The sequence below is a fragment of the Salvelinus sp. IW2-2015 genome, linkage group LG26 (genome assembly GCF_002910315.2).
Source record: "Salvelinus sp. IW2-2015 linkage group LG26, ASM291031v2, whole genome shotgun sequence".
Lineage (NCBI taxonomy): Eukaryota > Metazoa > Chordata > Actinopteri > Salmoniformes > Salmonidae > Salvelinus > Salvelinus sp. IW2-2015.
Genome location: NC_036866.1, coordinates 10,171,628 through 10,177,627, shown reverse-complemented (window position 1 = coordinate 10,177,627; position 6,000 = coordinate 10,171,628).

The following is a 6,000-nucleotide window of genomic DNA, read 5'->3' as shown; positions in this document are numbered from 1 at the left end:
AAACACCAAAAGAAAGATGCCCAGGGTCCCTGCTCATCTGCGTGAACGTGCCTTAGGCATGCTGTAAGGAGGCATGAGGACTGCAGATGTGGCCAGGGCAATACATTTCAATGTCCGTACTGTGAGACGCCTAAGAGAGCGCTACAGGGAGACAGGACGGACAGCTGATCGTCCTCGCAGTGGCAGACCACGTGTAACAACACCTGCACAGGATCGGTATATCCAAACATCACACCTGCGGGACAGGTACAGGATGGCAACAACAATTGCCCGAGTTACACCAGGAACGGTCTCACCTGGGATGATGGTCGGATTCGCGTTTATCGTCGAAGGAATGAGCGTTACACCGAGGCCTGTACTCTGGAGCGGGATCGATTTGGAGGTGGAGGGTCCGTCATGGTCTGGGGCGGTGTGTCACAGCATCATCGGACTGAGCTTGTTGTCATTGCAGGCAATCTCAACACTGTGCGTTACAAGCAAGACATCCTCCTCCCTCATTTGGTATCCTTCCTGCAGGCTCATCCTGACATGACCCTCCAGCATGACAATGCCACCAGCCATACTGCTCGTTCTGTGCGTGATTTCCTGCAAGACAGGAATGTCAGTGTTCTGCCATGGCCAGCGAAGAGCCCAGATCTCAATCCCATTGAGCATGTCTGAGACCTGTTGGATCAGAGGGTGAGGGCTAGGGCCATTCCCCCCAGAAATGTCCGGGAACTTGCAGGTGCCTTGGTGGAAGAGTGGGGTAACATCTCACAGCAAGAACTGGCAAATCTGGTGCAGTCCATGAGGAGGAGATGCACTGCAGTATTTAATGCAGCTGATGGCCACACCAGATACTGACTGTTTTTGATTTTGACCCTCCCTTTGTTCAGGGACACATTATTCAATTTCTGTTAGTCACATGTCTGTGGAACTTGTTCAGTGTATGTCTCAGTTGTTGAATCTTGTTATGTTCATACAAATATTTACACATGTTAAGTTTGCTGAAAATAAACGCAGTTGACAGTTTTTAATTTTTTTTGCTGATTTTATTTTCTGCCTCAAGAAGCTGATACAACACTCCTGGCACATGATATCATCTTCACCATTCACACACAAACCTGCAAAGGAAAAACAATAATGAGAGTTATTATTGCTGTGGTAGAAATCTAGTCTTCACAATCCCACACCATACCAGGGCCATATGGTATTTAAATGCATATGGCTTTGCACAATACTTGGGTCGCTCCACCAATTCGGTGCCTTTTGAGAAGTGTAACTTGGTCAAAAGAGACGTTTGATTTAACCTCATTTTAACATTCAGACAAAGAGCACATGTTCAACTTCATAAAAAACAAGTTTGCCTATCTCAAGAGGTTAAATAAAAATAACAAAAAAATTCTAGAAATTAACAGATTTGATAATTTTTTCTTTTAACCAGCCATAAATCCCCTTGTGACGGGGGAATGGAAGCTTGTTGTGTACAACAGGAATGCAAAATTTACACACAATTTTTTATATATATATATATATATATATACAGTGGGGAGAACAAGTATTTGATACACTGCCGATTTTGCAGGTTTTCCTACTTACAAAGCATGTAGAGGTCTGTACTTTTTATCATAGGTACACTTCAACTGTGAGAGACGGAATCTAAAACAAAAATCCAGAAAATCACATTGTATGATTTTTAAGTAATTAATTTGCATTTTATTGCATGACATAAGTATTTGATCACCTACCAACCAGTTAAAGAATTCCGGCTCTCACAGACCTGTTAGTTTTTCTTTAAGAAGCCCTCCGTTCTCCCACTCATTACCTGTATTACTGCACCTGTTTGAACTCGTTACCTGTATAAAAGACACCTGTCCACACACTCAATCAAACAGACTCCAACCTCTCCACAATGGCCAAGACCAAGAGAGCTGTGTAAGGACATCAGGGATAAAATTGTAGACCTGCACAAGGCTGGGGTGGGCTACAGGACAATAGGCAAGCAGCTTGGTGAGAAGGCAACAACTGTTGGCGCAATTATTAGAAAATGGAAGAAGTTGAAGATGACGGTCAATCACCCTCGGTCTGGGGCTCCATGCAAGATCTCACCTCGTGGGGCATCAATGATCATGGGGAAGGTGAGGGATCAGCCCAGAACTACACGGCAGGACCTGGTCAATGACCTGAAGAGAGCTGGGACCACAGTCTCAAAGAAAAACCATTAGTACCACACTACGCCGTCATGGATTAAAATCCTGCAGCGCATGCAAGGTCCCCTGCTCAAGCCAGCGCATGTCCAGGCCCGTCTGAAGTTTGCCAATGACCATTTGGATGATCCAGAGGAGGAATGGGAGAGGTCATGTGGTCTGATGAGACAAATAAGAGCTTTTTGGTCTAAACTCCACTCGCCGTGTTTGGAGGAAGAAGAAGGATGAGTACAACCCCAAGAACACCATCCCAACCGTGAAGCATGGAGGTGGAAACATCATCCTTTGGGGATGCTTTTCTGCAAAGGGGACAGGACGACTGCACCGTATTGAGGGGAGGATGGATGGGGCCATGGATCGCGAGATCTTGGCCAACAACCTCCTTCCCTCAGTAAGAGCATTGAAGATGGGTCGTGGCTGGGTCTTCCAGCATGACAACGACCCGAACACCCCAGCCAGGGCAACTAAGGAGTGGCTCCGTAAGAAGCATCTAAAGGTCCTGGAGTGGCCTAGCCAGTCTCCAGACCTGACCCAATAGAAAATCTTTGGAGGGAGCTGAAAGTCCGTATTGCCCAGCGACAGCCCCGAACCTGAAGGATCTGGAGAAGGTCTGTATGGAGGAGTGGGCCAAAATTCCTGCTGCAGTGTGTGCAAACCTGGTCAAGAACTACAGGAAACGTATGATCTCTGTAATTGCAACAAAGGTTTCTGTACCAAATATTAAGTTCTGCTTTTCTGATGTATCAAATACTTATGTCATGCAATAAAATGCAAATTAATTACTTAAAAATCATACAATGTGATTTTCTGTATTTTGTTTAGATTCCGTCTCTCACAGTTGAAGTGTCTATGATAAAAATTACAGACCTCTACATGCTTTGTAAGTAGGAACCTGCAAAATCGGCAGTGTATCAAATACTTGTTCTCCCCACTGTATATATATATATACACACAGTGGGCTCCAAATTACTATAGAAAACAATATAATTATAGAGATACATTTCAAAATACCACATGTAAGAAATACTGTACTTTATTAATGTTTCAATGGAACCAACCAAAATCATTCAATTATTTAATACAAATAAATTTAACCAAAATCAAGGTTTCATAATTATTGGCACTCCTCATTTAGTACTTCGTGCACCACCTCTGGCAAGGATACAGCATGTAGTCTTTTCCTGTAATGTTTGACAAGGTTAAGGACACATTTGGAGGGATTTTGGTCATTCCTCTATGCAGATCCTTTCAAGATCCTTCACATTCTTGGGTTTGCGCTTATCAACTGCCCTCTTCAACTCAGCCCACAGGTTTTCGATTGGATTGAGGTCCAGCGACTGAGATGGCCATGGCAGAACATTGATTTTGCTGTCACAGAACCATTTCTGTGTGGATCTCGAGGTATGTTTTGGGTCATTGTCTTGTTGGAAGGTCCACCTATGGCCAAGTCGCAGCCTTCTGGCAGAGGCAACCAGATTGTCAGCCAAAATTGCCTGATACTTGGTAGAATTCATAATGCCATCAATCTTGCCCCTGGACCTCTGGAATTAAAACAGCCCCAAAACATCACTGATCCCCCTCCATATTTCACTGTGGGTATGAGGTGCCTATCCTTGTATGCATCTCTGTTTCGACGCCAAACATGCCGAATCTGACCAAAACGTTGAATTTTGGTCTCATCTGACCAGAGCACCTTCTTCCAGTCATAATTTAAATGACGTTTGGCAAACTCCAAGCGCTTGCATCTGTGTTTTGGGGTCAGAAAGGGCTTTCTGCTGGCAACCCTTCCAAAGAGCCTGTGGATGTGCAAGGCCTGCAATTCTTTCACAGTGATTCTTGGGGATTTTGTTGATTCTCTCACCATCCTCCTCCCTATCCTGAGGGGCAAAATGCGTTTGTCCTCTACCCGTGAGGTTTTCAACTGTTCCATATCTTTAGAATTTTCTAATATTTGCCCTGACAGTGCTCAGTGGTATATTCAATCGTTTGTGGATCTTCTTGTAGCCATTACCAGATTTATGAAGGTCTATGACCATCTATCTCTTTTGAACTGCTAGTTCTTTTGTTTTCTTCATGGTGTTGGATGACAGCGGGATATTGCATGTGTGTTACCTCGTTTTTATACCCTAGTGAAACAGGAAGTGATGTAATGGCTCAATATAGTTCCTTAAGACTTAGATAAACTTAAATAAGTTGAATTTAATTTGTGGTTTAATTTTGGTAGATGTTATTTACAATAATCGTTCAGGGTGCCATTAATTGTGAAACATTGATTTGGAGGACATTGATTTTTAATTAAATCAAATTATTTTGGTTGGTTCCATTGAAACATTAATAAAGTACAGTATTTCTCACATGTTGGTATTTTGAGTTTCTCTCTATAATTATATTGTTTATATTTGTTTAAGCATTGTTTGTGCATTGCCAGTCATGGGTGCCAGTAATTTTGGAGCCCACTGTATATAGCTGGTCCATCTATGTGTAACAGAGTTGTAGTGTTATGCTGGAACCACTCCATTTTCCACCAAAAAACACCAGAAAACGTCCAAAAAGACTAAAACCAGCTCATATTGAAAAAAATATTTCAAAAGGAATAGTTTCACCATATTAAAACGAGACTTCAGTTCACTTAAGTGTTATTCTTAAAATGAGGGACAGACATAAATGAATCACTAATCACATAAAATAACTTTGTCAAAGCAACTAAATAGGGCCCTACAATGATAGTGAAACTTGGAGACATTATGTGTGTTAAAATCTTCCTAGAAGTGAAACACAATTGACATGTCAAAATGCTTAATTTTGCCACTTAAGCAAATGTTTTTGGGTGGAATTCGCTATTGATCTATTTAAGGGCACTTCATATAAGAACATTGGTACACAATTTCTACATAAAAATATCTAAAAGGCACTCATTTCGTGGAATGACCCACTTATTCTTTAGAATGCTGTGACATTTAAACCTTTGGTTGGGAGCGTTTGCGTCTTGTGAATGTTTCCTACACTGCTTATGAATGAATTTTATCATTATTAGCTACATAGGCCTTATACCAGAATAACGACAGTAGCTCAGTACTGGTACCCTCTGTATAAAGCCTCATTATTTTATTGCGTTACTTTTTTTTAATGTATTTTTTACTTTAGTTTACGTAGTAAATATTTTCTTAACTCCATTTCTTAAACTGCATTGTTGGTTAAGGACTTGTAAGTAAGCATTTCACGGTAAGGTCTACCACTTGTTGTATTCAGAGCTTGTGACAAATACAATTTGATTTGAATAACCAATGCAAAGACCTTGAAACAATGTTGCACTGTACATTGTAAGTACCTTTATCTATACTGAACAAAAATATAAATGCAACAAATGTCCCCAATTTTTTTTGTTGCCCTTTTTCCTCCCCCAATTTTTGTGATATCCAAATTGGTAGTTACAGTCTTGTCCCATCGCTGCAACTCCCGTACGGACTCGGAATAGGCGAAGGTCGAGAGCCATGCGTCCTCTGAAACACGACCCCGCCAAGCCGCACTGCTTAACATACAACAATTTCAACGAGTTACAGTTCATACGTATTTAGGAAATCAGTCAGTTGAAATAAACTCAGACCGTTGTCTATGGATTTCACATGACAGGGGCACAGCACAGCCATGGGTGGGCTTAGACCCACCCACTGGAGAGCCAGGCCCACCCAAACAGAAATAGTTTTCCCCCACAAAAGAGCTTTATTACAGACAGAAATACTCCTCAGTTTCATCAGCTGTCAGGGTGGCTGGACTCATCCGATCCTGCAGGTGAAGAACCTGGATGTGGAGGTCC